Here is a 15,092-nt window from a genome sequence, read left to right as displayed (position 1 = left end):
CTAACAATGAATTGGTAATCTATTTTAGAACACTGATTCATTAAGTGATTCAATATTTCGAAACGGGTTTGCTGTGATATTGATTACATAATAATTAGTATCAGTGACCTGAACATTAGAATGCTGGCATGATGTTTTAGAAAATAATGATATGGAGTCATTGTTGATCATTCAACATTCTCAGATACTCCTGCAATCTGTACTTGCTATCTTAGCTTTTCTTCTGTAGAAATACAATATATAATCCATGCAACTTTTCATGTCATCAATATTCAGACATTTGTGTCAGCATTATAAAGAAAATAAATCGACAACGAACATGGGTATCATAGCAAAAAACAGTCAACAGCATTTATAGAGGAAATTTTTAAACATTGTCTCTGAGTGAATATATGAAAAAGTTTAATGGGTATCTGTTACAATGTATTGAGCCGTATTTACATTTTTATCATGATGACTGGGGGGAACCTATCAGAAAACTCGCCTATATTTAGGAATTCCTTCATCTCAAAACATGTTACTATCAGCATCCTTAGTCGTAAATAATGAAGTCTATTTAATGGTGTGAGAAAGATGTGTGTAAATTATAAGAAGGCATCTCTTGCATATATTTGGGTTGGTGTGAAAGCGTGATGTTTGCTGTGGTTACTCATCTTGAGAACAATACAATACTGACAAAAGGTTTTGCACTAAACAGTAATTAGTTGGCCTTGAATACCATCGTGTGGCTTTATGTGCAGTGACTAATTTATTTCAAGAGCTTTGAGATATTTTCCATGATCTGTAAAATGATTAATAATTGTTTGACAAACATCCACATGTGGTCATGTGGATGTATAAAACCCTTCATTATTGACATTTCCAAGAGAGGTATATAATGCTCAGGCACTGGCTGGAAGTCAAGGTGTAAGAAAATCTGATTCATCCTGGAGCTGATTGATTCTAGGTGCTGTTTGATTGATTTTGTATTTAACCCGATTTCTCTGCCTGTAGGTGAATTTAGAACATCCAATTTCTGTCCAAGGGTCTCTTCACATCACAGGAGAGTTAAAATATCATTCACATATTGTGATAACAATGAATTTTTAATTAAAGTTTTTGTTTTAACAAACAAAACGATTTGATGTTTTCCAAGAATTTACACTGACATTGATCAAATATTTATGAAGAAAGATAAACTGAGAATTATAATCTAGTTGCAGGATTGTTGAATTGTTAAACCACAGACTTAAGAGTTTTAATTTTGGAATGGTTTGGAGGCGCCAGTGTTGGACTGGGCTTTACAAAGTTAAAAATCAAACACCAGTAGGTTATTAACCAACATGTTTATTTTGAAGAACGAGCTTTCAGAGCGCTGCTCGTTCATCAGATGGTTGAAGGAGCACCGCTTAGAAAACCAGTGCTTCCAAATAAACATGTTGGACTATACCCTGGTGTTGCGTGATTTTTAACATTGTTTTTTTGGAAGGAATGTTTTCTTTATTCAAATATTCAGGCTGTTCAAGAATTCTATCTCACCTTTCGCGATTTTCTTTTAGAGACCACTCATGTATAATTCATACAATTTTCACTGTAATCAGTATTTCAAATTTCCATCGGATCTAAGATGAAAATGAGGACCAATTAATGAGTATTTCCATGAATGGAAAGCACAATAAATTCACTTTACAGAGGCAAGATTCAAATTTGATCTGAATAAGCAAATAAACATTTTGAATGGAAATATCTGAAAATGTTTACATTTAATTTTGAACGAAGTCAAGTTACTTCTTTTTGAAATGCATGGCCTAAAATCCTGTTTGAAAACATGAACAAGTCAGGACTATCAACATGTCTTGCTGTCAGTGTCCTCGGCCAATTGTCAAAAAGAATAAATATCACTTTCAGCAACAAGTATCATGCATAATTACTGAACTGAAAAGTAAGAGGATAGCTCTTGTATTTATTGACAAGAATAATAACCAGATGGTTCCTGTGGTTATTGCACTCAGTAATAATAAGATCAAGACCAATGGCAGTTAGAATCATTCGCCACTCGTAACGAAGAATAAACACTGCTTTGAGCAATAATTATCATGGATAATTACTGAACAGAAATTTCAGAGGACACCCATTCTACTTTTTGGAGGGAATGATGACCAGATGCTTACTGTGGTGATTAATCTCAGGAACAATAAGACAATTACTCAGATTATTTCCTGAACAGTAATTAGACGGTCATGAAGACCATTGTGTGGCTTTATATATTGTGCTTTGTGTGAGCATTGATTTCAATAACATTGTGATAGTATACAAGTGTGCAGCTGAGGTGAGTTGGCCATGCTAAATTGCCCATGATGCATGGATGTTTCAGGTTAGGTGCATTAGATTTTGTTAGAGTGGTGCTGGAAAAACACAGCAGTTCAGGCAGCATCCGAGGAGCAGTGAAATCGATATTTCGGGCAAAAGCCCTTCATTAGGAATACAGCCTGTATTTCTGATGTAGGGCTTTTGCCCGAAACGTAGATTTTACTGCTCCTTGGATGCTGCCCGAATCTTTGTGCTTTTCCAGCACCATTCTAAGCTAAACTCTGGTTTCCAGAATCTGCAGTCATTGTTTTTACCTAGGTTAGGTGAATTAGTCAGGGGAAATTTCGAGTAATAGAGTAAGGGAGTGTCTGGGTGGGTTACTCTTTCGATGGTCAGTGTGGACTGTTGGGTCAAATGGTTTGTTTCAACACTGTAGGGATTCTATGATAATATGATTTTGGATTAAATTGATAAGTGAGTGCTAAAGATACTACAAAAAAGTCAACAACATCTTTTAAGTTTAGCAAAGTACATTGAAGCCATCATGGATGAAGTGAGATAAGTGAGAGATAGAGAGAGAGAGAGAGAGAGAGAGAGAGAGAGAGAGAGATAGAGAGAGAAATTAAATGTTCAAATGAAAACACGCCAATAGTTTCACAGCATATCAATCTTACATTCAATATGAATGGGTGAATGGAAAATAAAAATAAATTCCTGACAATTCATGAATAAGTAATAATTAGAAAATAAATTTGATCAAAGCACATACCAGTATTTAGATGAATTGCAATGTTTAGTTATAAATATAGGTGATCAGCTGACCAATGAATAACATGAAGTTGCATTTGGTTATTTTGCTGAAGAGAAATTTCGACTTTTAATATTTTCATCTTTATAATACCGGAGAATAAGGATTTATGTGCTTGAAACGTTTGAACAGGTTCCTTTAAACAGTAAAACAAATCATTATTACCATGTTGTAGACTCTTCCAACTTTAAGGTTGCAACATCGTCAACTATTTTTCCAAGGAATGTAGAACTAGCAAAATTAGATGGATCATTTTATTAGTGCACTGAAGAAAATAAATGGAAAATATGTTGATGATTGAAATGCAGAACGGATTGAAGAATATTTAATGATGTTTTGAAAAGCAGTTCAATCTATACTCAGATATTTTCTAATGAAATTTCCGAGCTGATCTGACACATCTCCGCTGAAAGTGGAAATTGAAATCATTCCTCCTGATCTTGTCGAAGAGACTGTGTCAGAGCTCCACAAGGACCCGTTATAATGTTACCATCCGGAAAGGGCAGGTGTATAGTCGCATGCTTAAGGGCGGCAACTCAAATGAAAATTAATGAGATGTTTCTTGTAATTATTTGAATGGGAATTAATTGCGTATTTCCTGTGTGTAATGAACTGACAAAAGGAATTAGTAATTTACAGTAATAATGTAACAAAGCAATAATGACTTTAATTAAATATGAATTTCATGATTATTCATGATAAGAAAAAACCTAATAATTTGATCAGTGTACACTGATGAACGAAACTCAATCAATTAAATAGTTCCATATGTCCAATGCTGTTTGTCACAGAATAAAAAGAAAATTAATATGCATTTGCAACATAAATGATTAGGAAAATAAATGAATTAGTCACTCAATACGGCTATTCATCTGAAGACAACTTCCCTTCTTTTCAGAAATGTTCAACTTCCCAAAGTTTAAAATGTACTGTGACTATTTCATGAAACAATAAAGATGTTAGTTACTTTTGTTGTACTTCAAACAGTCATAAAATGTAAATGATTTTGTTCCATGAAAGATGATTAACTTGTATTGTGTTTATAAATACAGTATATGTTACCATTGAAGTTAAACATAATTAAATCAATTCAACTGTTTCCATGGTTAAAATAAAAATTGATATTCACAATGCCCACTGCAAAATCTTTACATTATTTAATTTATGAGCCATAATTTCGTAGTCATACCCTGAACTATATTGAGCAATGATTAGATAATAGCAATAATTGAATTGTCAAAGTTATATAATTTAATTTCAGAATACTGAAAAATCTCAGTTGATTATTTCACTGAGCAATGTGGAGAAACGGCCAGGAATTATTCTAATGAAAAGTAATTACAGTTCTCTGAACGCTTCAGGCTGAGATTACCGCGATCATTCAAATGAGCAATCATCAAATACTTACAATGAGGCATCGAATGGGAAGTCATTGGTTCCATTATGGGATCGTTCACCTGAACAGTAAATTGATTTTTATGCTGTAGTGTTCGTACTAATAAACAATTGATGCAATTAAAATGCGAATAGCACTATATTTGTTAGAAAGACTAACACCAATAATTGTGCAATTATTGTCATGGCAGTGACTGGAAAATCACGTTGTAATGTAAAAAAAAATCAATATTCTAAAAGCACTTTGTTGTGATGATGATTGGATATCATTAAGATCGGTAAACTGAGATATATAATATGATAGCTAGCTTTATGATTCACAAAAATGAGTCATTCAGTCATTATTCAGCAGAATTGTTTTTGGTTCAAAAATGCAGGATTACAAGAATTACATGTTTCCATCCATTGGTTTGCTTAATGAGATGTAGCTTTAATTTACAACTTTCTTTGTTCATGACCAATGTTTGGACATTCATGTCAGACGTCAGAGGTAATAAGTAGATAGTGATAGTAGATATTGCGGTGAACATAAGATACAGGGATCTTCCATAATTTTGTGATTATTGCACATCGACAAATAACTCGGGAGTAAAAAATAATTAGAAACCAACATGCAAAGCAGTTTTTTTCTTATAGCAAATTGAAAGAAATCCTAATGAGTGGCACATGGTTTGAAAACACATCAGTCACAAAAACACCAGTCAGAAATAAAATCAAGGTCATTAAAAGCATCTGTTTAAGACAATAAGACCATTATGAAGAGTATTCTGCTCAACAATAATTAGAGGACGTTGAACATCTTCATGTCGTTCTTGCAAAGAAAAATCTTTCATTATTCACAAAGAGTTAATATCGTAAATATGTTGACATGTGTATCAGAACTAGGAAGAAAATGAGAAGCAATTCACATTATTGTTTTCATGAAAGAAAGTCAAAATAAATTAAATTTACAGTGCCACCTTTCAGTATTTTCTCTGAATAAGCAGATAAAGGTTTTTAATGTGCAAAATTTTAGTTTGCGGATGACACAAACGTCGGTGGAGTTGTTGACAGTGAGGAAGGATGTGTCAGGTTACAGCGGGATATAGATAAGTTGCAGAGCTGGGCAGAAATGTGGCAAATAGAGTTCAATGTAGGTAAGTGTGAGGTGATTCACTTTGGTAAGAGTAAAAAAAAGATGGGGTACTGGGCTAATGGTCAGATACTTGGTAGTGTGGATGAGCAGAGGGATCTTGGTTCCCATGTACACAGATCTCTGAAAGTTGCCATCCCAGGTAAAATGTGCGGTGAAGCAGGCATATGGTGCACTGGCTTTTATTGGTAAGAAATTGAGTTCCGGAGCCTTGAGGTCATGTTGCAGTTATATAAGACTCTGGTGCGGCCGCATCTGGAGTATTGTGTGCAGTTTTGGTCGCCATACCATAGGAAGGATGTGGAACTGGTGCAGAGGAGGTTTACCAGGATGTTGCCTGGTATGGTAGGAAGATCGTATGAGGAAAGGCTGAGGGACTTGGAGCTATTTTCATTGGAGAAACGTAGGTTTAGGGTTGACTTGATAGAGGTGTACAAGATGATTAGGGGTTCAGATAGGATTGACCATGAGAACCTTTTTCCACGTATGGAGTCAGCTATTACGAGGGGACATAGCTTTATACTAAGGGTGGTAGGTATAGGACAGATGTTAGAGGTAGATTCTTTACTCAGCGAGTCATGAGTTCATGGAATGCCCTGCCAGTAGCAGTGGTGGACTCTCCCTCTTTATGGGCATTTAAACGGACATTTGGTAGGCATATGGAGGATAGTAGGCTAGTGTAGGTTAGGTGGGCTTGGATCAGCGAAACATCGAGGGCCAAAGGGCCTGTACTGCGCTGTATTTTTCTAGGTTCTTTGACCTATGTTCTAAAATCAACATGTTTTCACCTACAGTTGTACTAAGCCGAAATTAAATTATTTTATTTTGCAATACTTCAACTGGAACCTTGATTGGCAAGCGACTACTTATGTAGCATCCTCGGTCATTTGTAATAAAGCATGGTTATTGGTTTTAGCCAAATATTTTGTGTGCAATCACTGATTCAAAATGTAAGAAATCAAATGCATTTATTGGATGGAACTGGTCACCAAATGTTTATTGTGGGTCTTGTTCTATGGAACGATAAGATACTTACTCCGGTTTTTCTCCTGAGCAGTAAGTAGATGACCAGGAAGACATTTGTGTAGCTGTAAGTGCCCTATTGTGTCAGCATTGATTTAATTGACATTGAGATATTTTGCTTATGCAGGAAGGGATTAATATTCGCGTTAAAATTCTTAATTAAAGTCATATTTACTTCTTAAAAAATATGAGAATGCCTTTGTGAAAGAATGATTTAGAGATGCCGGAGTTGGACTGGGGTGAGCAAAATTAAAAATCACATGACACTAGGTTATAGTCCAACTGGTTTATTGGGAAGCACTAACTTTCAAGGTGCTGCCTCTTCATCAGGCGATCTTCATCTCTTCATCTGCTCGACCAAGAGAATAAGGATTGGTGTACGTGATGTTTTGAAATGCACAATAATGATGCGTTAAATGTTTATTGAAACTCTTCTGCACAATTATATTCACAGAATAAACAATATTTGAACATTCCTGAGCTGACTGGAAGTAAAATCCTGTTCCCAATATATGGATAACACTTGGATGTATTTTGATTAAATAAAATGATTTTCATTACTTAGATACTATTTCTGACACCAGTGTCTAAATATTGATTAGATTAAATATCATATGAGTTATACATTAGTTTTCTCTCAAAGACCCGTGCAGCACAGGAATTGGCCATTTGGCCCATAACGTTGTGCTGAACGTTATGCAAAAGAAACTCATCAATTCTGCCTACCCTTGGTCCATATCCTTCCAAATTATCAAAATGAACATTAAAGAGCCTTAATGTATCTGCTTCCACCACCAACCCTGGAAGTTCATTCCAGACACCTACCACTCCCTGTGTACACAACAAATTGCCCCTTACATGCCCCTTGAATTTACCCCCTAATCTTAAACGCATGTCACATAGTTTTTGATAATTCAACTCTGGGAAAAACGTTACGACCATCAACCCCATCTATGTATCTCATGATTGTACAGACTTCCATCAAGTCTTTCCCCAGTCTCCGCCACTCCACAAAAAAACAATCTGAGTTTTTCTCGCCTCTCCAAATCCAAGCAGCATCCTGGTAAACGCCCTCTGTACCCTCTCCAAAGCCTCCATACCCCTCCTGGGACATGGTGAACAGAAGTGAATACAGTACTTTAAGTATGCCTTTACCAAAGTCTTGTAAAGTTACAACATGATATCCTGACTCTTGTAATCAGTTCCCTGACGAATAAAGGCAAGTATGCCATTTGCCTTCCTAACCACCTAATTACTTGCATGGTCACTTTCAGGGAGCCATAGTCTTGAATGCCAAGGTCCCTTTGAATAATAAAGCTGTTAGGGTCCTGCCATTAACTATCTACCTTTCCTTAACAGTTGAGCTTCCAAAGTGAAACACCTCACAGTTGTATGGATTAAACTTTACTTTTAATTACTATGCCCATATCTGCAATTTATCTTTATCCTGCTGATTTATTTGACAACCCTCTACATTTTCCAGAACTGCACTGAACGTTATATCATCTGCAAATTTATTAACTCACCCAATTAGATTTTAATCTATGTCACTTCTATATAATTGTATCGCAAACAGAAGGTTTCCAGTACAGATCCCTGTGGAAAAAAGACAGAAAATTAGGGAAATGCAGAATTCTTGAAGAAATGAGGTTTTTTCAATGACAGAACAATTCTGTTGAATAATCTTCTAAAGTGTGATTTTAAAAAAAAAATTAACCCAATATTTTAATTCTGAGTTTACTGATCTTAATGAATATCCAGTACAAACTGCTTTGAAAATATTGAATCATTTTAAGTGTTGCGTTCTCACATTACATTTTATTTAATTGTCATTTCAATTATCACACTATCATGAGATTTACATTTTAGTTCAATCCATTATTTATTAGAGCCAGTATCATAATGAAATATTAACATTCTTTTCAGGTCAAAACCTGCAATCAACCAAAGTTCTCTCACCCAACAATCATTCTAACTCTCTCATTCTCTTTCATTTGAATTCTCGTATTAATGGAAGGATCATTAATCAGTCTTATCAATTAAGAGATGCTAACTATTTTTCACATCAATATTTCAGTTTTTCCAACATATTGCACAATTACATTGCATTAAGGGTTTTTTCATCATTCTTAAATTTGTTATCAGCTATTTTAAAACTAATTATTGCCAAAATCTAACCGGTAATCATTGTTGAAATCTAATATCTCCAGCTGTAGATGTGGAACTATGTCTCAGTACATCAACTAATACAAGCAATATTGCACTCTAAAATCTCTTAATCTTAGCAAAAATAATTTTAAGTGTGGAATCTTAGCTGGATTGAATTGGTTGTGAGAAAAAGTGCAGTCTGAAGAAAGGTCACTTGGCCCAACTATTAACACTGATTTCTCTCCACAGAGGCTGCCAGACCTGCTGAGTTATTTTCCAGCAATTACTGATGTTGTTTGTGATTTCCCGCATCCACAGTTTTGTTTACATTCTTGTATTGATTGTATTTCACTTCAAATCTAACATTTCTACATTTCTAATTATTACAATAAAAGCTAAGTATTTTCCATGTTAAGCATTATTTAAATTTCACGTATTCCTTATGTAAATAAACCAGAATTAACAAATGTTTGTTCTATGCTTTTACAATAGATCTTGAATTCTTAGAAATCACAATTTTTTGAAAATGAGGGAAGTTGTCTTTCACTGAGTAGTCACATTGAATGACTAATGCGTTATTTCCAATTCATGTGCATTACAAAACATGTTAAATTTAATTTATGCAGATGAATAATTGCTTCAAACAATTTGACTTACTTGATTATCATGAGATTTATGTTTATTTAACACCATTGTTGCTTCGTTCCATCACTATTAGAAATTACTAATTCTTTTTATCAGTCCATTACACACTGGAACAGTCTAATACAATCTTAATCCAATTATAACAATAAATATCTGAGCAGTTTTCCCTGTGAATAAACACAGTAAGTATGTGATTATAGTCCTGACCTTCCTGCATGGGAATATTATGGAGGACTCTGGTAATGTGTGTACTAGTAGACCAGGAGCCATGGGTTCAATTCCCACCTTCAACAGAGATGTGTCAAAACACCTCAGTGTTGATTAGAAAATATCTAAGTGTCTATTGAATTGCTTTTCAACCAACATTGTCTCAACTTGTAACTGTTGTTCATTATAATGATCACAACATCTTGAATTTATTTGCTTAACATCACTGATTAAAGTACGAATGTTATTACGCTGCTTCTAAATACCTCTCAACTTTTAATAACTTTGCAGTCTTAAAGATTCTACGGTGTAAATAATATTTAAGGTGAGGGGTAAGATTTAAAAGGGGTCTGAGGGGCAACTTTTCCACACAGTGTGTTTCACATATTGGGATGAGCTATGAGAGGAAGGGCATTGGCTGGTACAATTGCAACGTCTAAAAGACTGTTGGACAGTTTATTGGATAGAAAACGTCCAGAGGGATATGGGACAAACACAGGGAAATGGGACTAGTTTAGTTTAGGAAACCTGGCCAGAATAGCAAATAAGGCTGATTGGCCTGTTTCTGTGCTGTATCGGTCTAGCATTCAACAATTCAAACTTCAATGTGATTGGTGTCCATAAAAAAGTGACATGAATTTTAAATAATTTTTTCGCATGAAATAGTTCGCTCTTATTGTGATTAGAAATACAATGAATGTGAGCATTGAAGTGAAATATAATTAAATCAATTCAACTGTGTTTCCATGGTTAAAATAAAAGAAATGATATTCACAATCATTGTGAGTTTGTACATTGCAATATCTTCACATTACTTCATGTACTGAGCCATTATTAGAGATTTATATCCTCTACTGAACTGAACAATAATTAGATATTAACAACACTTAGATTTTCGAAAATCTATCAGTACACTTAGAAAAAGGAGAAATTTAATTTTGCTGCATGACTGTGCAATGTGCAGACATGAACAGGAATTATTGCAGTGAAAAGTAGTTATAGTTCTCTGAATTCATAATGCTGAGGTTAATGTGATTATTCAAATGAGCAAAAGTCAGTTTGCAAAGAATGTTGGATGCAAAATGATTGGTTCCACTGTGGGTTAGTTGACCTGAAAACAATAGCATTGTTGCAATGGATTAAATTAAAATATGGATAAAAATAATATATGGATCTGACGATACATGTTAGAAAGACAAACAAATTATTCTGCAATTATTATAAGGATAATGAATTCCTAATAAATGTTGTATTCTGAACAAATAAATTGACTCAATATTTTAAAATCACTTTGCTCTGATGTTAATTATTCGTACATTAATATTGGTAAACTGAAGACTGAACTATAATACAATAGACAATAGACAATAGGTGCAGGAGTAGGTAATTCAGCCCTTCGAGCCTGCACCGCCATTCAATATGATCATGGCTGATCATTCTTAATCAGTATCCTGTTCCTGCCTTATCTCCATTACCCTTGATTCCACTATCTTTGAGAGCACTATCCAACTCTGTCTTAAATGAATCCAAAGACTGGGCCTCCACTGCCCTCTGGGACAGAGCATTCCACACAGCCACCACTCTCTGGGTGAAGAACTTTCTCCTCATCTCTGTCCTAAATGGTCTACCCCATATGTTTAAGCTATGTCCTCTGGTTCGGCACTCACCCATCAGCGGAAACTTGTTTCCTGCTGCCAGAGTGTCCAATCCATTCATAATCTTATACGTCTCAATCAGATCCCCACTCAGTCTTCTAAACTCAAGGGTGTACAAGCCCAGTCGTTTCAGTCTTTCAGTGTAAGGTAATCTCGCCATTCCAGGAATTAACCTCGTGAACCTACGCTGCACTCCCACAATAGCCAGAATGTCTTTCCTCAGATTTGGAGACCAGAACTGCACGCAGTCCTCCAGCTGTGGTCTCACCAGGGCCCTATACAGCTGCAGCAGCACCTCTTCGCTTCTATACTCAATTCCTCTTGTTATGAAGGCCAGCATGTTACTAGCCTTCTTCACTACCTGCTGTACTTGCATGCTTGCCTTCATTGACTAGTGTACAAGAACACCCAGATCTTTCTGTACTGCCCCTTTACCTAAATTGATTCCATTGAGGTAGTAATCTGCCTTCCTGTTCTTGCCACCAAAGTGGATAACCATATATTTATCCACATTAAACTGCATCTGCCATGCATCTGCCCACTCACCAAACTTGTCCAGGTCACCCTACAATTTCCTAACATCCTCATCACATTTCACCCTGCCACCTAGCTTTGTATCATCAGCAAATTTGCTAATGTCAATGCTGATACCAACTTCTATATCATGAACAATACCTAGATTTATGGGATGAGGACAATAAATGAGCCATTCAATAGTTATTGAAAAGAATTTATTTTTTGTCAAAATGCAGACAATGCAGAAGTAATGTTTTCATTCAATTAGTTTACTTGCAGAAACATGTGTTTTTAATTTACGTAATTTTATTCTGATCGATGTTCAAATATTTGTGTCAGAATTAAGAAGAAAATAAAAAGATAGTGAAAGTGAATATGAGAGTGACCACAAGATACAGTCCATGACATTTTATAGAAAAAGGAATTTGCATAATCTCAAGACTATTTAATGTTAATAAATAATTGACTCCTCAGGTACTGAAGCAGTCCAAGTCCAACTACAAAAATATCTGGACAATATCCAGGCTTGGGCTTACAGGAGGCAAGTAACATACATGCCACACAAATGCAGGCTATCATGTATAACACATAACCTAACCACCATCCCTTGACATTCGATGATGTTACCATGACTGAACACCCACTATCAACATTATCCTGTGGATAATCATTGATCAGGAACTGAATTGGTCTCACCACATAAACACTGTGGCTACAAGAGTAATGCAACTCCTGGCTCCTGAAATCCTGTCCAAACGCTAACAGGCACAAGTCAGGAGTGTGATGTAATACTCCCCACTTGGCTGGATGAGTGCAGCCCTAACAACACTCAAGAAACTTGATACCATCTGGAATAAAGCAGCCTGCTTGATTGGCACTGCTGCTACTGAGCATCAGTAGTAGTGAGGGTGGATGCCTGTGGATATCGGAGCTGCAATCTCTGCCTCTTTTTATTATCAAAGATAATCGACTCTTACATTGCTCAACTTTCTCATCAACAGTATCCCAGACTAACTAACAGAAGCCGAAAGGCTCATCCCACCTCACTATTGATTATATCTCCCTCGGCAAATCCGCCACTAAAGAGTATCCTACAGTAGTGAACCACACCACTGTATTTAATGGATTAAAATTGCAACAGGATACAGACTCAGCCCTTGATATTGTGAATGGGATCCTGTGGACCTGGAACGGCAGAATAAGCTAGTGTTTACTGTCTGAGGAAAGCAGTAGACCTGGATCCAGTTACCTCTGGGATCCCATAATATTCCAGTATATCCCTCCGATACATGGCTGATGGAGTTCGTCAATTTAATCTTACCAACACCTCAATATGTCAGTTGGAGAGAAAATACACATATTACACATTTCGTTGGGTCAGGTCAGGCAGGCCGGGCTTAAAATTAACCCAGAGAGCGTGGGAAGTTAGGGAGAGATGTACCTGGGACATCACATCAGGGAAATCAAATCAGCAAAGGAGGGGGACAATCCCAGTGGAACGAAAGACCATGATTTCAAAACTATCCACCTGCAAACCGTGAACGGGATAAGGCAAACTTTAGGATTGTTTAATTATTGGAGGACTTTTGTGGAGAATTACCCAGAAATGGCAGAACTATCACGAGCCCTGACAGAAGCAGGGACATTAGCCAGGGGTCAGGGAGTCAGCATAGACACAGACAGACAGCATGTCTTTGGTATAGCTCATGACCAAGTGATGGCATGGGCTCAGTGAGGGTACATCACCTTGTCTGGGGGCCACATAGAGCATGAAGAACAGGTCAGAGAGTTTGTGGAAGCAGCTAACCTTACCAGTGAAGCAGCAGTAATGAAGATTATAGCTCACAGGAAAGTAGAAACCTCACACCATCAGGGCAGTGAGTATATGGGTAAGGCAGGTGAATAGACAATAGGCGCAGGAGTAGGCCCTTCTGCCCTTCGAGCCAGCACCACCAATCATTATGATCATGGCTGATCATCCTCAATCAGTATCCTGTTCCTGCCTCATCACCATAACCCTTGATCCCACTATCCTTAATAGCTCTATCCATCTCTTTCTTGAATGTATCCAGAGACCTGGCCCCCACAGCCTTCTTGGGCAGTGCATTCCATACACCCACCACTCTCTGGGAGAAGGAGTTTCTCCTCAACTCTGTTCTAAGTGGCCTAAACGTTATTTTTAAACTGTGTCCTCTGGTTCAGGACTCACCCATCAGCGGAATCATGCTTCCTGTCTCCAGAGTGTCCAATCCTTTAATAATCTTATAAGTGAAATACTGACTGAAACAGTGCAGACATTTGAGGAGATGGCAATGGGTGTAGCTACAGAAGTGAGAGAGGAGGTTAAAAGATATTCCCAGAAACAGTCCCACAACAGGAGAAACAGGAATTGGAAAAGGGTGGGGCAGTAATAGGACACGACAGAGTCTGGATGATCCAGCAGTGCCCCTACACTGTATAAGACAAACATTATTAAAAACATGTAATGGGCTGATCCACTCCAATCCTTGCCTGGAACAGGGAGAAATACAGCAAGGTTTTGTCGAAGGTGTGTAGTCTGTTCACAGTATGAGTCAGGGAAAGCAATCAGGATAAAATGGAGGCAGCAGCAGGGACCCAGGGGCCCATGGGAACAGTTACAGGTGGATGTTACACACACACCCATCCCAATCCCAGGGAAGGAAGCCCTACTGGGTTTTAATTAATAGGTTTACTCAGTGGATGGAAGCATTCCCCTGCAGATTCTGACCAAGAGACAAATGTTATAGGGAACATAGCTAAAGATCTATGTGCCCTGTTTGGTACTGAACAGAAATCCCACCCCCCATACCACCCACAGAGCTCTGGGACGGTAGAAAGAATGACGCAGGCACTGAAAGCTAGTCTGACTAAGGCTCTCTCAGAGACTTGACAGCGATGGGTTAGGGTAATCCCCACCAGCTTAATGAAACTGAGGACAACCCCAGCAAAGGGGACGGGGCTGTCCCCCTTTGAACTAGTGACTGTATGGACGATGCAGATGCCACAGGGTATGGTAGTGAGAGGGCCAGAGACATGTGGTAGTGGGAGGCTGGAGATGTGCAATGACAAGGATAGGGTTAAACCATTTGTGAAAGAACAGGCAAAGCAGCTGCATGAGCTGAGAGAATCCGAGACTGTGAAAGGGAACACAGAAATATCCGAGCTGACATTCCAAACCATGGAGTTCAGGTCAGGGGGAAAATATTACTGGAACATATGAAGTGAACACATCAAAATGCTGGACTTATCTGGG

The 15,092-nt window shown here is 37.2% G+C and overlaps 1 long non-coding RNA gene across 1 annotated transcript in view; it reads right to left on the bottom strand.

The window, feature by feature from the left end:
* Positions 1 to 1,546: 1,546 nt before the first annotated feature.
* LOC148133965 (uncharacterized) overlaps positions 1,547 to 15,092 on the bottom strand; it is a 72,231-nt gene continuing 58,685 nt past the window's right edge. The window contains exons 13-17 of the long non-coding RNA XR_015755990.1: positions 8,174 to 8,243; positions 6,953 to 6,996; positions 4,506 to 4,554; positions 3,263 to 3,328; positions 1,547 to 1,601 (exon numbers count right to left, since the gene is read on the bottom strand). This is a non-coding gene — a long non-coding RNA (uncharacterized LOC148133965). The remainder of the gene's footprint in view (positions 1,602 to 3,262; positions 3,329 to 4,505; positions 4,555 to 6,952; positions 6,997 to 8,173; positions 8,244 to 15,092) is intronic.

This window comes from Chiloscyllium plagiosum, unplaced genomic scaffold (genome assembly GCF_037043375.1).
Source record: "Chiloscyllium plagiosum isolate Xiang-an unplaced genomic scaffold, Cpla_swu_hap1 HiC_scaffold_156, whole genome shotgun sequence".
NCBI classification, from domain to species: Eukaryota; Metazoa; Chordata; class Chondrichthyes; order Orectolobiformes; family Hemiscylliidae; genus Chiloscyllium; species Chiloscyllium plagiosum.
The sequence above is the reverse complement of the archived record's forward strand: the minus strand, read 5'-3'. Positions and strand labels throughout refer to the sequence as shown.